The 19599-nt window shown below is 45.0% G+C and overlaps 1 protein-coding gene across 10 annotated transcripts in view; it reads right to left on the bottom strand.

Annotated features, from left to right (window-relative positions):
* LOC138521950 (uncharacterized) overlaps nt 1–19599 on the bottom strand; it is an 872547-nt gene that overhangs the window by 130850 nt on the left and 722098 nt on the right. For 9 of the 10 annotated variants that reach the window (XR_011283186.1, XR_011283187.1, XR_011283188.1 and 6 more), the window contains one exon: nt 17693–17765. The gene's annotated coding sequence lies outside the window, so the exon portion shown is untranslated. Of the gene's footprint in view, nt 1–10402; nt 10514–17692; nt 17766–19599 lie in introns of all 10 variants that reach the window. The other variant, XM_069635127.1, reaches the window with a different exon arrangement.

Here is a 19599-nt window from a genome sequence, read left to right as displayed (position 1 = left end):
GCTGCTGGTGCAGGAGACACGGTTGCTCCAGGGGGAAGAGAGGCGCATCCCAGGAGCACATGTTGGACAGGTCTTTTGGGCATCTGTGGCATCCAAGAAGGGGTGAGTGGGCATCATTCTCAATAAAAGAATTCGGATAACTAACCCATCGGTTTGGAGGAGAACGGATGGCAGGGCATTACTGGTCGCTGGGTCATTAGAGGGGGTGCAGCTGACCATCGCTGCGGTATATGGATGTATACAAATTGACCTTTTCACAATTGACCTCAGGAGAATAGACCTCGGGAGAATTGACCTAATTTAAAAGGTCAATTAGGACACATATGTGGGGGGAAACTCCCCGCAACCCCTCACCCAATTCAAAACCCCCCGCAACCCCTCACCCAATCCCCTTATATTATTTATAATCCAAAACCAACCCAATAAATATATAATATAACTAAAATATAAAGGTAAATTGTGCAGAAGGTCAATAAGGACCACTATAATTAGGTCAATTAGGACAAAAGGTCAATTGTAAACGGTCAATTTGGGTAATACCCGGTATATAGCCCAAATGTAGGGCAGATGCAATTCCTCCGGGAGACCATGCGAGAGATACTCAAACGGACTATGAGGTTGCTCCTAAAAGGGGGAGATTTTAACATGTGGCCAGATCGCACAATGGACCATAGTGTGGGGGAAAGACTACGGGAGCAGGGGTCAGGGGCCCCAAGAGGGGGGACTTATGGGTTACATGCTTGATCGGGGACTTGCGGATGTATAGAGGGAATGCCACCCAATGACAAGGGGTTATACGTTCTTTTCCCCAGTCCACGGATCACAAACTAGGATTGATTATCGGCTCATGTACCAGCGCCATTTTAACAGGGTCATTCATAGTGATCATTCACGGATTAGCTGGTCACACCATGACATGGTGGTTCTCGATGTAGCACTGTTGGGACTGCGGCCCTGGGAATCGCTATGGCGGTGTAATGACGGCCTACTGAAAGATACCGACTTTGCAAAGGAAATGTAAGAGGCGTTCAGGGAGTTCTTTCAGTTGAACGATACGGGTGAGGTTGAGTTAGGTCTGACGTGGGATGCGGCTAAAGCCACGCGGCGGGCCTTATTATCCGAGAGGGGGCCGCTATGTAGAGAATCCAGACCCTACAGGCTGTGAGACTAAGGGGGGAAATTCATATGCTTGAGTTTGAGGAGAGCAAAAGGGAAAGGGAGAGGGAGGAGGACCTGGAACTAGCAAGGGAAAAGTGCCAGGAGCTGAGAGACCTAGAGTTAGGGAAGGTGGTGACCACAAAAATACTATGAAAAGGGGGGACACTACTGCTACTAGGCTCCGGGGACAGCGAACAGAGAGGTGGGTTGAGGGGGTTCAGGACTCAGAGGGACAGCTGCACTCTCTCGCGGGAGACGTGGCTCAAGAATTTGCTGAAAGTGAGTTTATGGAGGATTAATTGAAAAGATACCTGGGGGAGGTGTCCCTGCCATGTCTTCAGCACAACAACAAAGCAGAGATGGAAAGGTGCATTACCCAAGAGGAAGTCTTAAAGGCGATTGAGGGACTTAAATTGGGGAAGGCCCCCTGGAAAGACGGATACCCAGTGGGGTTTTATAAAGCTTTTGTGGGACCCCTTGCCCAACACCTTGAAAAATGATTTAATCATAAATAAAGGAAGGCCCCCCATCCTTTGGGAAGGCATTTATAAGAGTAATACCGAAAGCAGGGAGGGGCCCCAGATGCTGTAAGTCCTATCGCCCCATTTCCCTACTCAATGTGTAAGCGAAAATGTATACTAGAATCCTGGCCACATGGATGGAGGGTATCATGTTGAAATTGGTTGGCTCGGATCAGGTACGGTTTATTCAAGGAAGACAAGGGGCGGACAAGGTGCATAAGACATTGCACTTGATGGAGGCTTTAACAGGGAAGGAAGGGAACCCGGAGGTGGTGGCCCTTGATGCCGAGAAGGCTTTTCATTGGGTAGACTGGGGCTTCTTGGGATGGGGTCCTATGGAAATTTGGGTTTGGGGAACAGATCCTGAGGGGGATAAGGGCATTATATGCAGCCCCAGTGGCACCTCTGATGGTGAACGGGTGACTTTCAAGGACATTTGAGCTACAGAGGGGGACGAGATAGGGTTGCCCGCTCTCACCCCTCCTATTCGCATTAACGATGGAGGTGTTGGCCAAGTGCCTAAGGAAGGCCCCATAGGTTGAGGGAATTAAGGTGGGTGACAGGGAGTTTAAGCTAGGACTTTATGCAGATGGCATACTGTTGCACCTGACGGACCCTGTTGATTCCGTCCCGGCAGCCCTGATGATTATAGGAGAGTACCAGAGATTCTCGGGCTTCAAAGTGAATAAAGAAAAGTCGGTGGTCTTCCCCCTAGCGGCCAAAAACCTTAGAGATGTGGAGGTTCTCAACTGTGGAGGGGAGAGAAATGTATTCAAATTCAAGAATTGGAAGAAGCCCTGGGCATTGGTACATTGTCACCACTCCTCTATCTTGAATTGAAGAATTGAAGGGCATCTTCACAGCCAAGACATGGAGGGAGGCAGTCCAGAGGGACCTCACACCTATAGAAAAAGTCCTTGATGTACACACAGAAATGAAAGGACTCATCTTTCGACTTTATGGGGTCTTACTGGAATCAAAATGGGGTGCAGTTCAGGGACTCTGCAGAAAGTGGGAGAGAGACCTGGGCAGGGAGCTTGACGATGATCTCTGGCAACAGATGTGTCAGAGGACATTCATGATGTCGATAGCCTACCAATACAAGCTTCACGGGGTGAAGCGGCCACACCGCTGGCAATACGACCCGGCACACCTTTCTAAGATGTTCCCCATGGTCAATCCCCAACGTTGGCACGGTTGTGGTGAGGTGGCAAACTACTGGCACAAGTGGTGGGGTTGCTCCAGAGTGCAAATGTACTGGACGGAGGTCCTAGGCTGGATCAGGGAGGTGGGGAAAGGATCATCTCAGACTCGATGTTGGTACTTTTTGGTCTCGAGAGACAGGGGGACAGATGCCACGCTCTCCCCAAACTGGTACATTTTCTCCTTCTGGCAGCCAGGCCAGTCCGGGCAAGGCATTGGAAGAGGGCAACACTCCCTAAGACAAAAGTATGGGCGGGGACTGTCAGAGATCTGTATTTGATGGAAAAGATTACAGCGGCAATCTATGGGGGGGAGTGCCACCATAGAGCTGGAGTGGCAGCAGTTCTGTGATACCTTTGGGTGACAGGATAGGAGACAGGTGGAATGCGTGGTAAGACTCAGCCTGGCCATGATAAACATTCGATGTGAAACGTATGCTCCTGTGAAAGATAGACTGGGATCAGCGCATTTGCAAACACTCAGACATTGGGCCTCATTACGAGTTTGGAGGCAGCCATACCCTTAGGGCATGGCTGCCTCCAAACTCTGGTCCAATACCTGAAAGGGGAAATACCAGGCCATTCCGACCTTGGAGGGCCTGGTATTCCCCCATTCAGGGAACCCGGACCCGAATCATCCCCATTCCCATTTGATCCCCCATAGGGCTCAATGGGAATGGGGAGCATGCTAACAACGGGCCTGTTAATGACGGGCCCGTTTTTAGCATGCTGGCCCCCTCGTGGGACCCGCTAAGGACGTCTGGTAGGGCGGGTCCCTCAAGGGGACCTCGTAATAGGGCGGTATGGGGTTAACGGCTTCGGCACCTTTACCGGCGCCATCAACCCCTTACCGCTCACCTCGTAATGAGGCCCATTATGTTAACGGTTTGAATGTTGGAAACCCTGACACACTGGGAGTGGCACTCTCCTCTATCGTTCCTCATGGGTGCAGGGGGGTGGGAGGCGGGAAGAGGGACATAGGGACATGGGGATGAATCGCAAAATCTGAACTGTTGAAGTGGGTTAACTCCCCAAGTAGTTTCATGATAATGTATGTTCAACTGTCTCAAAATTTAATACATTTCAATTTACAAAGAAAAAGCAGTGAAAGCGACACAGAAGATGGATGCTCTGAACAAGGGAGTGAATGCCATCATGACTGAAAGCAGGCCTCTAACAAACCACTGGGTTAGGGTGAACCAGATCAGAGTTCTGGGGCTTTGGAGTGGTGCAGAGGGAGAGGACTCAGTGTGTTTAGTAGTGGATTCCCAAATTACTTGATCTTGACGTGGAGGAGGGCATCTTGCCTATCAACCGATGTTACTGCATTAAAGCAGTGACAAATTGCATTGTTCAGAAAGTGAATGGGGGGTCTGATTTTACTCTGAAGACTAATATAGAAACATGATGAAGATAGGATCCTAAAAGCGGTAAAGGCAAAGGCAGTTTTCAAAATCATACAATACATATTGCTCCAGACCTGGCCCCAGAGACTATGAAGAAGTGAAGAAAGTTGAATGGTATAAAAATGTGTGGCATGTACTGTTTCAACCAGAAAAAACAGAGTTACATGGAGTATCTATATTGGAACCCAAAGTGGGCTAAGGCCCTAATAGATTTCATTCCGGAGTAGAAATCTGGGACTGGTGGGAAGAACTGTGAGATAGGGCAGTGGTTCCCCTAGGCATGCGGCAGAGGTATGTTTCGGGATCACTGTGTAGCATAAATATATTAATGGTAGCAATGCTTGGCTGTATTGTTCCCCTTGGGCCATGGATAAGGAACAAGCTACTTACCTTAACTCTTGAATATTCCCTGTCGTCAGACTGGGAATCCTCTGTAAAATTAAAGCAGTTTAGCTTTAAGCTAAAAACTGCTGGCCCTGAAGAGACTTTTCTTCGTGGTGTATGCCATGGCGTTGAGGCAAAACCCCAAGCCTGGGACAGTGTGCGACCATGGGTTGGAGATCTGATGATGGACGAAGGATCTCCTCTGGTAACAAGTCCCCGCCCCCGGTAGTTACAACATGACTAGGAAGAAGAATCAAGACATATTCTCGCAAAAATAGGCAAAAAACTGCAAAAGGCTGCCAGATTTCCAGGAGCGAAACACAAAAACTCTCAAAGTGCGAATCGTGCTGTAAAAATCTGAAGATGGCCACCAGGGGTGGATCTTAGGGGGAAGAGTGCCATCTTACCTTTCACGTTACTAAACTCTTAATCTCCTCCCTCATCTTCCCCAGACTCTTCTACTGTTCCTCCCTTCTCTTTGGACTCCCCTCCTCTCATCTCTCCCCACTCAAATCTGTCTACCAATCTGCCATCCGCTCACTCTGCCTTCTCTCACCCCTTGATTCCATCTCCTCTTCTCTCACCTCTCTAGGTTGGCTCTCTTTTCACTTCCAGCTCAAATTCAAGTTCCTCCGTCTTGTTTTCAAATCCCTCTATGGTCTTGCCGCCCCCTACCGCTCCTCCCTTCTTACTTTCTATACCCCTTCTCGTTCTCACAGGTCTGCTAATCTTTTCATACTCTCTCCTCCTCCACCACCCTGCACCCCCCCCGCTCTTTCCAACTCCTCGCTCTCTTCCACTGGAACCGCCTCCTCCTCCACATCCGTTCTTCTCCCTCCTACCCTTCCTTTCACTCTTTTCTAAAATCTTATCTTTTTCTCTCCCCTCCCTAACGCCCTTTGCTTCCTCTCCTTCTCCCACCACCTCATTCCTCACCTCTTACTCCTGCTCTTCCTTACGCTCTCCATCCTCTCTACCTCCTTCTTCCCCTCCCCCTGCTCTCATCTAGTCTTACTCTTTCCTCTCTTCTTCCTCACACCTTCTTGCCTTCCCTCTTCCGCTCTTACCTCCACCGCCTTATAATGTTAAGACTATTCCCGTTTATGACGTATAAAGTGGAATTCTATGAGATACTGGGGAAAAGAAATATACATATGGGGTCTTTCGGGTTTGAGGGAGAGAGAGAGAGTATTATTCTTTGCTGTACGAGTATATTATTCTTCCCTGCATGAGTGTTGTATTTGTTTGTTGGTTAAAATGCAATAAAACAAAATAAAAAAAGAAAGATCTTCATAGGTAAATATTGAAGGAATTAGTTGTGTGGAAGCCCAAACTAAGCATACCAAATTTGGAAATAAAAGTACCTAAAAAAATGGCAAAATGATTGTATATTTTTTCCTGCCTACTATTAATGCCATAACTAGATATGACTGAAACGACCAGGCTCATCCATAACTGTCAATATTATGTTAACTAGCTTTTTACCATAGCAAACATAGCAAATCTGAAGAAAATAAAAAGTATAAAGGCTCTCATGTCGAGTTTGGCAGTAATTCAGCAGTAAATCTGCTGAATTACTGACATAAGTGTTTACTGTTTCCACCACTCGGTCCTGTACAAAAGAAGACAAGTGTTGGCAAGGTAGTAGTGTAAATCCCAATTTTTGAAGTCCATAGGAATCTAGGGGGATTCTGGCATAATTATCGCAAGTAGTAATTCTATCAAGGTAATTCTGCTAATTTTTGGAGGTTAAACTGGAGGATTCACCTCCAGCGATTTGCTGGTGGTGAATCTTCCGCTTTACTTCCAAATCTAGAATTTGGTGGTGCCATAAAATAGGGCTAATTCGGTTACCATCAGAAATATTGTGTTAGTGGAATTGACACTTTTTTTTAACCACACTGAGGAACTCACAAGGCCCAAAGGGTTCTCAGTTTTATATCAAGGAGGGAGTTGCATGCCATTCAGAAAAAGAAAGGCGCACCTATGCATTTCGGGCATAGGCCCTTTAACAAGATGTCAACCAGAGTCTAATCACACACTACAAAATAAACACATCTAGTTCCACAATGCAAACTCTAGAAATTATCATGTGATGAATCCAGGGAATTGATCCCTTCTCCCCAAGTGGGAGACACCCCCTTTGGGACTAGGCAGGTGAGCCTGCTACCCTTAACCCCTATGGGAAATTGAAAGCAGGATCTCACTGGGGGTGACCCCATTGGGGGACAAGGATCCCCAAGCAAGGGATTCACTCCATCTGCATAGAATGCAGAATCACAAGTGTTTGTTGGCAATATTGGAATTGAGCAGGGAAGTAATGTACTGGGCCTTTAAAGGTATGTGGTGTGGTTTCTGACCGGTTGTTTTTGCTGTCCTTACCGGAAGAGTGGAACTAATTGATTCTCCCATCTCATTTCAAGAAGTAAGCTACAGGTCCTGGCACACAGATATCAGCCCGAGGGCAAAACACAGAAGCCTGCGTTAGAACACAGAGAAGGGGACGGCTCCCTTCTAGGAGGAGCCTGGTGGCAAGACCATGCAGATAACATGGTGGGCAGGGAAACCCATAGCCCCAGAAATGCCTAAAAAAGAGAGGAGTGAGTCGCTGCTGGTGCAGCATACCAGCATCCAGCTGTCTCGACGACGGAACCGAACAAGGACACCTGACCATGAAGATGTCAGTCGCGGTTCCACAGCGAACACAGAGGCTGCCTTTCCTGATAATTACCACCACCACAGGAGAACAGGTATGCGGCCAATTAGAAGACGCGTGAAGAGGGCGGCGAGGCACCAAGCAGTTGCCTCCTTTCATGACATAAAATAAAAATTCTCATCATTTGTCAGTATTAGGGAGCTCGAGTTCTATTCAAGAGATCCAAATAGTATTATCCCTTCCTGTACAAATGACTGTACATGATATTGTTGTGGTATTGTTAGGCAGAATCCTGTGCAGTGCCCTTAGGGACCACTACACACAATTAAGACTACAAGTGGTAATACAAGTTCACCTTTGGTACAAGCCTGTACTACACTGTTTGGTAGTAGTAGCGGAGCAGCCAGACTTATCTCAAGAGTAAATGAGAAGTAGTAGAGATTACACAAAGGACCACAATTACTGTGACTCAAGCAAACACTGAATCAAGGTTTCAGGTAAAAAATATAAGTACATTTATTTTAAACCATCTGTTCATAAAACACTTCACTTCTAGGAATTCAAAATCACACGTACAATACACTACATACAACCAGTTCCACTTGTTCCAGCAAATTCAAGGTAAGTACATTAGGTTTTGAAAGACCAGTGTTGCAATACTAACATGTACCCGCGAATAGCAATGCTCACAAAGTTAAAACACACTTTTTACTTCAGAATTTCAAACAAGGGAAAAGTGGATAAAATCACAGGCAATACTTTTGTCAAGGCAAGGGAATCGGAGGACTTGTTCAAAGATACAGATTAAAGTCAATAGGCCTGCGCCAGTGTCAATGGAGCAGATGCTCAATTGCCGAGGATCACCCGTTGAACAGTTTGAGATTCGAGATGCCAAGAGTACTTAGATATTGTCAGTCAGAAGGAAAAGATATAAGAGGGAAGGAAGAAAGAACACATCTTTGTGGAGGAAAAGGGTTCACCCCGATTCTGGATGGTCAGTCGGAGAGAACGACCAAATGTGCACAGTACCTTATTCCGTTGGAGAAAAGCTGGTGCCACGGCAGTTGTTCCTGGTAGTTCCTGCAGACTCACGGTTCCTGCGGCATCAGTTGTGGGGACAAGAAGGAGGACGTCTGGAGCGATCTGCACTACCCAGGGATGAGGCAAGCAGCAGCGAAAAAGACAACGATGAATAAAAGGTGTGTTCCTTTAAATCAGGAGAGGGCTCTCCTGATGGCTATCCGGACCACTACGGCACAGCAGTGATTTCGACCCAGGAGAGGATTCTCTGACTGAAGAAAGCGTGATCTGGTTGATCCCACCAGGCTCAAGGGAAGAAGACTCCGGACTGGATCTTCTCTTGTCATTGAAGGGTAGATAGCTCAGGACTGCAGCAGGGCTTCACCGGGATTTGAGGTTGCAGCAGCCGTCTTCTCCGCTTCTCTTCGGTTCTTTGCAGTTCCAGTGGTGACTGTGCCTTCTAGCCCAAGAGTCCTGCCTTTTATGCCAAAATCCCCCATTCACACAGCCTGGCTGTCGATCACTCAGCAGGTGGGTTGTCCAGCCCAGACAACCACCTCAGCCAATCAACACAAAGTGACTTGGGTCTCCAAGGAGACCCTGTGCAGGGGTGACTACACCCCTTCCTCACATTCAGCCCACCTAAACACCCAGACGCCAAAGGAGGGCTTCTGGTCAGAGGCCCGCCAAAGGTCGGCAAAGAAAGGAGGCAAACCTTGTTTGCCACGCAAAGAAAGAACCAAGAAGGATATTAACAAAAAGAAATGCTGATTAAAGCCAACCGGAGCAGAAATAAAAAGTCTTTGAGCAAGTGGGTTTAAAGTTTGAGGCTACTAAAATAGCCTAAAAGATTACCACGTTATGTAATATAACCGCGGTAGGAAAATTAGGGTAGGTACCACTGCCACCAGCCAAGTCTTAATGTTAAGGGAGCGAAACAATGCTCCAAGATAAAAAGGGCTAAGAATTAACTCTTTCCAATAGTCCATATAAGATGTGGTGTACTGGATCCGTGGTTAAAAGTGACTATGTAAAGTTAATGGCAACTTTACCCTCTTCTGGGGGACAGTAGTCAGCCCCAGAAAATGGAGTCGGTGGGAAGTCTAAGAGACAACCCTGTGTCACTGCACTGAAGGTGCTGTGTAACACACAAAGAGTGGGGCTACTGAAGTGGTGTACTCCAGAGTCCACAATCACAAAAACAGTATAAATACACATGGCAAAACACAGGTAAGAGTGGGGGAAAAGGTCACACTCTTAACAGGTGGAGAAAATAAACTCCAGAAATCCAGCACAGCTGCTGAGGGACTCACTAGGTAAGGGAAATTAGCCATTGTATGAGAATTCTCCCTAACAGATATTAATAATGACTGATGCAGTGCTATGTATATTTGTTCCTCACCCTTCACTGATTGTGTAGCAATTTTTTCATAGGTCTTCCAGGTGGGGGTTTCGCCTCTGTGGCTGGCTATGGTCAGTGGTACTGCTTCCCTAGTGGGATGGAATTCCACATGTGTCTTCCTGGTGAGGGTGCTGCTTCCCAGTATTGGGGTTTTTCTGGTTCTAGATTGGTCCGGCAGGTGTTTGGAGGCTGTGGCCTATTATTTTTATGCTGCAGAGTTCTAAGGCATCAAACAAAGAAGTGGAGCAAAGGATAGGATGTGCGGCTGCATGTATAACCTCGCAGGAAGAGAGCAACTAGCCCACATGTTTCAGAGGCCCAACTACAAAGGAGCACAGCAGTGGCTGGGATTAACTTTTTTGTTATATTTCATTTTGCTGCTGAATGGTGAAGTAAAACAAATAAGCATAATACCTGCCTCTGTGTCGTTAATAGAATTAGACCCCCTAAATAAAGAAGTGACAAGAATTCCTATTACAGTTTGCGCGCTTGTTTTGCTGTGCGCAGTGCATGCTTACTATGGCAATTCTTACCCAACTTTTGCTATCATCTGTAGTGTGTGGAGAGTGAGGATTTGTGAAGTGCAATCCTACGAATGTTTGTATCTGTAATTTATGGCCTCTATGTCTGCCAATTGCCACAACACTGCTCACCTGTCCTACACACCAAAGTACTGCTCTGATGCCCTGGAATATCTCCTGATGCGTGGATGAAGGATGGACGAACAATAATTGGCACACAATCTACTGCTTACATTTCTATTTCTGCAAATACATTGTAAAAAACATGTTCAATTAAGGTTAAAACATAATGCTCTATGAAAAAATAAATTTCCAATATTTTGTTTAAGTAAAGGAACAAAGGCACTTGCCAAAACTTGTTGTTAAAGAAAGTGAATTTTGAAGCCAAGAAGCAGGATAAGCCTCTATAGATTATTTGAGAATCTGAGTAGGAGCAGTTTCAGAAGAGCAGTGTGCGAGTCTGCTTTCGCTGCCATTCATTAAGGAGGAGCCTTCACATACTCGGCTTCACTCACGGAGTGAGAGCAGTTTGCTGCAGGACGTCTGCGTGGGTGTTGGGGGCCTGGATCACCAGGTCCATCCCATGCTGCAATCATGCAGAGGGGCAGACCGTAGGGGACACCCTGCGCCCTCCGGAGCACCGGAGCCACGTTACCTTGCTTGGGGCACCCAGCACACATCAGCCTCGGCTCTGGGGGGGCACCCAGGCCGGGTCCTCACAGTCGCCATGATCACACGGCCTCAACCGTCAATGGAGGCGGTGTTTCCCAGCAGGGGCACCTTCCTCATGCAGGGCCCACGAGGCAGGCCCTCGGCATACTGCACCGCACCAGCATGGAGCAGAGGAGCAAAGGACACAGGAGTCTGCTTGGGATCGACTGACAAGCCGGAAGCGGCTTGTCCTTTTTATTAGTTTGGTCACATGGTTAACACCATGTGACCATGATGTAGATCCTGGGAGCTACCATTTTCCCCAGGAGGGGTGACATGCAGCAGTGGGGGCGGGAGGGGGTAGTGCGAAGTGGCCAGCCAGGAGGCAAGGCCAAAGTCACGGATCGAATAAGCAGCAATGGACGTTCTGACATCAAATGAACCTCATTCTGATGGATTGAAACTGAGAGACCCGTCAGGGATTGACAAGGCGAGTGCACTGAGTGGGAGGAGAGTCAGGCCTGAGATGGTCTTGAATAGCAGTCACAACAAAGACCAGTTGAACACCAGCCCGTTCTGTGATGCTCACCAGCCTCCGTCGTTGTTTACGGGCCAAGGTACTTGTCACCGCGTCTACAGCTTCTTATTTGGAAAAATACAGCTCCTGATTCACTGTATCCCCTACGCAGTTTCTACCAAGTTATTCTAACCGTCATTGAGCGGCAGAGATAGCAGGAAATGTGGCCCAACTAGAGAATGTAGCTGCGGGGGGCCAAAGTTGGGGGTCTTTGGAGGCCCCCCTAATGAGACATCATGAGATCTATGACCGGCAAGGGGTAAAGAAAGCCGACTCAAATGCTTTGCTGGCTAATACTTTGGCTTCTCAAGAGGTGAGCCAAATGAATCAAAAGTCTATTGGGCCTGCCCCTCCAGTGTCAGGAAAAGCTCTAACAGCCCAGCCAATGTCCGAAGGACTAGAATCTCTACCTTGTACGACACATATTGATCTCTGTCCATTAAAAAAACTTGCTGGGGTAGAGGGTTCTTGCAACATAATGCACAAAGGGAGGGAGCATATCACAGGCCATCATGGCATTATTCCAGAACTAGAATTCATGGGGAGTGGTAATAAAGGGGAACTCCCCCCGCCTCCAAGGCCTGCCCACTGCAAAGGATCTTGCCTGATGAAACCAATGACATTGGGCATAAGAGAGACCTCTAACTCCCAAAGATTCCACTATAGTAATTCACCTCCGGAGGCAAAAAAAAACTTGAGCAAAGCATTATCCATCCAAGAGCAGAGATCAGAGCAAGTAGAATATTCCACGTTACTTGCTAGCTGGAACCAGTTGGAGAGGAGTGTGAAGGAAGTGATGGCCAACTCCTAGTAGTTCCTCAAATGGGAAGTACAAGGCCTGAGAACTTAATTGCCCACACCCCCTTGGAAAATGGTGGGACCATCCAATGCGTTGGCGTGAATACCAAGAGGGTGTCTCAATCGAGACAGACTGGCCTATCTTTCATAGCAACGGATTTGTGCGCCTCACAAATGATCTATGATTGGGGGAGCATGTCTAACACAATGAGGAATGAAGAAGGCAAGGGGCGAATTCCCTTGTTTGACTCATTTAGGAGGAGTGGGGAGACTATGCCAACGTAAATCAAAAGGGATGCAGAGGAACGAAAGCGGTGCAGAATTGAGACAGTACTTGAGAGTCCCCTTGCTAAGCCTAAGTTTGGCTATTCCACAGCAGGAAGAGCTAAAAAAAAAAAGGGGGAGGGTTGAACGAATAAGGTTCTAGATGGGGATTCAATTAATGAAAATACGGTAGCAGCGTTATCACTGGTGTTGGCTCCGTTGATGAAACTATATGAGGCAATTGATGAGCTTTTAAAGGACCAGACTACTATAATTGCCATGCTACACTCAAAAATAATCTTTGTTGAATGGCCTGTAACAGCGGTCCAGGAAAATTAGACAAGAATAAACAAGAAACAGTGAATTTGCTACACCAGATCCTGAACCCAATTATTGAGGAAAAAAGACAGACGCCAACTTCATGAAAGAGGCAACATAAGCACAGGAGGCATTATAGAAATACATCCACAACTACAACCATGTTCTAAACCAGGATGTAATATTCATGATCAAGAGAGGGTGCATATTTGTAATGGGGATGGAGAGAAGGAGGGGGTGTGGGAGTGGCAAGCTATGTACAGTCCCAATCTGGGAAACAAATTCAAGTCATGCTGTGGACAATGATGAAGAGGTGGGCATTGCATCCAGTAGAGAACTGGAGGATGAAGTAGAACAGGATGAACAGGTTAGAGAAGGAGAAGAAGGCACTGCGAGACCTGGGTGTATGCCCTGATTTGGATGTGTCACCAGTTAAATCGATTACTGACTATCCGATGTTTGTAAAGTTGAAAAGTACAAAAAGAACATAGAAGCATGTTGCAAGTCCAGAAAGAAAAAGAAAAAGCCATAAAGTGGGTGTTTCCGCCCCCCCCCCACACTAAATCAAATGGCTCACGTCAGTTTATAAGGAAACTAAATCTTCCAAAATTGATGCAGGAAAATAAATGCCCCATGGGGCGAGTCTCCAAAGAGTGAAAAAGGAAGCAGCTAGAGGTGATAAACAACCCTCTAACGCAAATCAAAGAAGTTTTGTCGAGAGGCAACAGAACTATGGAAGTGTTGCTAGACCACTCTAGTATTCTGACGAAGTTGAGGTGGAAGATGTTAGAGATCTAGACATTTACACAGTAGATGATGATCATGGAGAACAATCGAGGAGTGTGTCGCCCCTTGAGAATGCTATCGATCAGACAGGGGCATTAACATTGCTCCCAAAGGAGTTTATGACACTGGAGCAAAACCGTTTGGCTATAGCCTCAAACAAAGGTTTGCTGAGGCGTGCAACACCACAAAGAAGTACTTTGTATCAACATGTCCCCTTAAAGAATTCAGAGTCAGCTATTATTGATGATACACAGAATGGGATAAGTGCTGCAAAAAAGGCTTACCATCCTTTACATAAATGATAGTCTGATTTTGAATAGAGCAAATGTTTTGAGACTGTTGCACCAAATCCCAAAATTACGATAGATTAACACAGATGACATTGCAAGAGTGGCCTTTCCTTGTGTGGAAAGTCTGGATACGGTCTGCATAAGGTTGTGATTTACTTAGAGGACGATTTACTAAAGAAAGCAATTTTGGAAGAAGCATCGCACATTTCATCCATGGGCTATGCATTATCAGAAAATCTGGATCCGCCAGGAAGAAAAAGGAGCATCAACTGTGGCCGAGTAATTAGACAGTCCGCTGAAGAGAGTCCAAACTCGCTGTAAAACCAGAAAAAGACCCAAAACTATCCCCAAAGAGGAAACGAGTGAACTCGGGAGAAGGGGATAAGTCACCCATGTGTATTTCTGTGGAAAAGACTATTGGGGCTGAAAGAAGAGTAATTCTACGCCAGGGTGAGGTGGCTGTCTGGGACCGGAAAGAATCGTGGGAGTTTATGGTGGAAGCCTTTGTGGTAAAAAAAAGAAACTGAAGCAACTAATCCATCATTCTCTACCAGAGAGATGGGCCATATGTGGCTGGAATACCAGGAGATTTGAGCACCTGTTTGGGAAAGATGAGTTAATATGGTACGATTTTGACTTTGTCTCCAAGAACCCTGGTTAAGAATAACTCCAGGTCTTGATGACTTTATTATACTTCTTAACTCCGCCCTGAGGAAAGCTAAGGGAAGACCATCATCAGGGTTGCTAACTTTAATAAAGAATGGGGCTTTGTTTAGTGTTAAAGAAACTTGGAATCTAAATCCCTACACTTAAGTTACACACATCGAAAGCGTGGGGATAAGGACCAATACCTTTTAATGGATAATCTTGTTCAATGGCTACTGGAATTCTGCAGGGATTCCGGAGGGAAGACTCATTAATTCAATAAGGAAAGTATGGAGCTGCTTGACAAACTAGTGGAATTACTTAAGGACCGGCTCATTATTATATGCAGGGATTTTAACATGGCAGCATTGAAGGAACGTCTGAATTCTGGCCGGGAGGAATCGGTAGACCAGATAGAGGCTAGGAAAAAGGGCCTGCAATGGGTATAAGAAGCTGAATCATGCAACCTACATCTCCTAAATGGTCAAACGTGGGGGGACACCCCAGCTCGTCCAACATGGGAGCGGGGAGGCTGGCCAAGGTATTGGACTATGTTTTCGTCTCAGGAAACACGTTACCATGGGTAGCAGCCTTTGAAGTCATTCCGTCATCTCTAAGTGACCATAACATAATTAAATTGACATGCTCTGGGCTTATTCGATCTCAAGCTGAATACTATCCTTGCTTGACGGTTATCACACAAGGCCGTAATCGATAAATAGATGCCTCAAGAATTATGGCACTGATAAGACAATTTTAATGAGCTCTGAATCATTGAGAATGGGAAAGAAAGCAGTATTTCGGAGTACCAAAAGCTCCTAATGGCCTGTGAAGAATAAAGAAGGTTGGGATCAAGAACTGCATTTGATCAGACACTGCTTTGACTCAGACCTAGTGGCTGAAAGAAGAAAAATTAGAAGACTTAAAAAGGTTAAAAGTGGGGAATTCACAGAGAACTATCGCCCTGATGAAAGCCAAAAAACAACATTATACTGGGTAAAAGCCCAGAAATACCAAATGATCCAGGAGGATGCTGAACAAATGCAGGATAAAATTTCTAAAAAGCAAAATCGGAGAAATTTGGAAACGCATGAATTCAATAAACACACCAATGCAAGCCGACGCAGCAGCGGAAGAGGAATGGATGACCCACTTTCAGAAAGTGTTCAAAGAAGATGATGAGGTGGTATGTAACAGCGCCCATACCTATGGCACGGAGTCGACATTCTCTACCAGAGAAGAAGAGATATGTTTTTTTATTAAGAAAGCTAGTAACTCAAGAGCGCTGGGATCTAATGGGCTGCTGAACACTATCTTAAAGGAAGAACTGGAACTATGGGCTTAAGTTCCTGGAGACCCTATTTGAGCGGGTGAAGAATTTAAAGCAGGTTACAGCCTCCTGGAGAAGGTCCATAGTGGTCCAGATATTTAAGAAGGGTGATAGGACGAAACCTTGTCGCCCACTCAAGAATGTTGACCATTCAATCAGCGAGTGGGAGGAAACCGCACAAAAAGTGTGGTATACTGAGAACGAAAGGCTCATTGAAGTCTCATCATTTATATACTTGGGGAGTTGCATAAACACAGCGTTGAGAGACGCATCCCAAGTAAATATGCTGAAGACTAAAATAAAAAACCTTTGCTAATCAGGAGGCTGAGCCAAAGGAAATTTGGTAAATTCTCAATCATTCCTGCACTAATTTTCTATAAAATGAAGGTAGGGGCTACAGTGACCTTTGCAGCTGATGCCTTCATGGCAATTCCGGTGAAAACTTGGGATACACTAGAAGGCCAGTTCTGGAAAAAAGTGCTAAATCTACCAAACTGCGTCCCAACTTCAATGATAAGACAAGAGTTGGGCTCAATTTCCTTGCATGCACAGATTATTTGGAAAAGTCTATCCTTATTTTGGAACTGTATCCTGGATGATCCAGTAAGAGGCTTTGGCATATTAAAAGAGGCATTACAAGGAGCCTGTGACAAAGACATGCAGGAATGGAGAAGAGCCTGCCTCGACGAACGTACTCTATTAGACATGACAAAGGATCAGGTATGGAACAACCCTGTCCTGATAAAGGTTAGGTTGTGGAGACGGGATTGTATTTCAACTCATGTAAAAGCTGGTCGAGTAAAATCCTGTCCTCAGGAGATTGTGGTTTGCTGGCCTTATAACGCTCTCCCGAGATATCTGTCAAAGTGTCCAAGTAGCTGGATTAGAATCAAATACATGCAATACCGTCTGAATTTCTATCCTACTTTGGAGATTCTGGCTCTAAGACTCTAAGAGACAAAGACAGTGCAAAGAGTGACAGCTGTAAACTGCAAAGTTAAGACCGAGAAAGAGACCCTCAAGCACTTGGTCTTGTTTTGCAGAGCGATGACCTAATATAGAACTGAGATGCTTAGACCCTTCTTTGAAGAGTTTAAAACACTCTGTGCTGATGATTGGTGGCATATTTGTACGCAAGGGGAAAGGATGTCATTAATCATTGGTCTGGTTACCTATGTAGAGAAAGCGTTTAAATGCATTAATTAAATTAAGTGATATTACTGTTTGGTTGGAGAGACTGGAAAGGGAAAACAATTATGTAATTTTGAATCTGTCAAGGCTAAAGACTTATGACAAATTTTAATACCTTTTAAAATAATAATTTAAAAAAAGAATCTTGATAAAGCCAAGAGGCAGAAGAAGCCTTTATTAAGTGCATCTGAAATAACTTCAGACGAAATCCCCTAAATATGTAATTCAACTGGAATTCATCTCATAACCCCCCTTCCTCATGCATCTCATGACCCCCTTTCTCATGAAGACCACGACCACTTGCCCAACATTATCTACCAATATCTGCCCCCAGCAGATTTAGGGCATGAAAGCTTCACATGCAGAGCAGGTCTTTTGGGCCTCAATGTAAGGGACAAGGTGCCAGTGGTTAATGGTACCCATGATTACAGCGTTGGAGGGAAAGGGCATGAAAGGCTACATCTTCCAGATTCCCTCAGTAATTCTGAGGTCGTTTTTGGCATCTATCTTAGACGTGTTCGCTAGAAGACTATCCCGGAATGCTTGTTCAGTTTAGTTTCTTTACCACTTACCTGGACCTGCTCCAGCATTTAGTCCAGATTTTTGGTGTTGCTCTGCGGAAGCTCAGCTGCTGATTCCAGCATCCTAGAAGAAAAAACAAAAAACAGTATGGCATTCAGGGTTTATTAGCGTATGCACAAACAAGGCATAAAATAAGCAGTGTCGCGTAGCAATTTGCTATGCAGTTCTGTAGGTTTGCTAATTAATTTGGCACTTGTGTAGCAAACCTAGCTATTGAAGTCGCCCTGTTCAATGAAAGCACGGATCGCCCTGCATTCCTCTCTTGCCTTCAGGTCTCCCTCCACCCTCTTTTCACTGCAGGTTCAAAAGGACTAATGGGGAGAGTGCAGCAGTCTCCTCCACGCTTAAGTGTCAAAGGCCTGCGTGAGTATGCAAGCAAGAATGTTTGTTTTCCTTTTCAAATAATTGCAAACCAGAAGTAATCGGGATAATACCTTTTATTACACTAACTGTATCCTTTCTGCCAAAGACAAGTATGTTTTAATGCAGTCATTTAATTCAATTTCTAAAAATGTAATTAATTACATAATGCGTAATTACAGTATTGCTACTGTAAACACTGCATTGTCTCCATGATTTACAGTAAAGTGTAGTTTAGCGTATTTAAATATCACAGTGTCAACTATATTATATTTCATTTTGTTGGGGAAGATGCATTATATTGACGAGTGGACACTTTTGAAAATGTACATGATCAAGTGGCCAAATGCTTTTAAGGGCAAACCTAGTTCTGTAACCTGTTGGTTACATGCAGCTTGCTGCTGGTGCTGCACTCAAAAGCTGAACCCGTACTTATTGACACTGTCTTATCACCCTGTTGCTTTATAGTAGCTACCCTGAAATTGAGATGGGCGCCAACTACAATATTCCACCTATATTTTCCAGTTCTCTGCCTGCTACACCATCTACTCTGCTTAGTCTCTTACTTTCTTTCCTCTTACATAACGCTAACTAGATGTTTACATATAGCAGTGATCAATAGTTCATCCAGTCTATAGATCTACTGCACCAACATCACTGTAGTTAGCCTCCAGAGCTCGCTTTGCTCTAAGATTATGATTACATCATATTTTAGCACCTGCACTAGAGACAATTGTTTTCAGAGCCTTTTTATCATATCTATGTGTGTTCATTCATGCAGCTAACATTTCACAGACACGCATCTAGGGCTTGCAAAGTATTTCTGCCCACTCACATAGTCAAGTAGATTTTAAGACGGGCCAGTACCATTTGGAGGGGATTTTTTAAACTTGTATTTAAACTTTACTTTGTTTGCAGTAAATGTCAAATAAATGTTTCACTGTGCAGGGATGGCCTCTGGGTGGCAGCAGCGTGCCAAACTAAAGGGGGATTGGGTGCCATACAGCATTTTACAGAAATCACATTTAAATTAGTTGTCATACGTTGCCATGGGTCAAATGCATTTCTCTTCAGTTGAGTGGGTAAACTAAGTTACTCGACCTGCAGGCATAGCGGAATTATTAGGAACTTGCAAGGTCGGACTTATCTCACTAATGTCTTACTTCAGTGGTACACGAAACTGCTGCATTGTTGTTCGTTTTTATTTGTATGGTACAAGTAACTTCTGGTGGCGTTAAAAATATTAGAACACCACTGCTAATCAAACTGGTTAATTAGCAAACTCTGCTTATCAAATTATTTTTTATTGTGCATTTAGTTTAATTTATAAAACTTTAAGCACACTTCATCTCAAAATTATAAAAACACATCAATTCAAACATATTCCATCACATTTAAAAAAAATCAAACATATACTATTACATACATATTCCTCTTATCTTTAACAACATACATTGTTATGACACTTTTGCCATTCAGAAATCACTAATTACTTAGCCATTTGATATTTCTTCATTTTTTTGTATCTTTTTCCATA

Source organism: Ambystoma mexicanum, chromosome 13 (genome assembly GCF_040938575.1).
Source record: "Ambystoma mexicanum isolate Mex_15411 chromosome 13, UKY_AmexF1_1, whole genome shotgun sequence".
NCBI lineage: Eukaryota > Metazoa > Chordata > Amphibia > Caudata > Ambystomatidae > Ambystoma > Ambystoma mexicanum.
The sequence above is the reverse complement of the archived record's forward strand: the minus strand, read 5'-3'. Positions and strand labels throughout refer to the sequence as shown.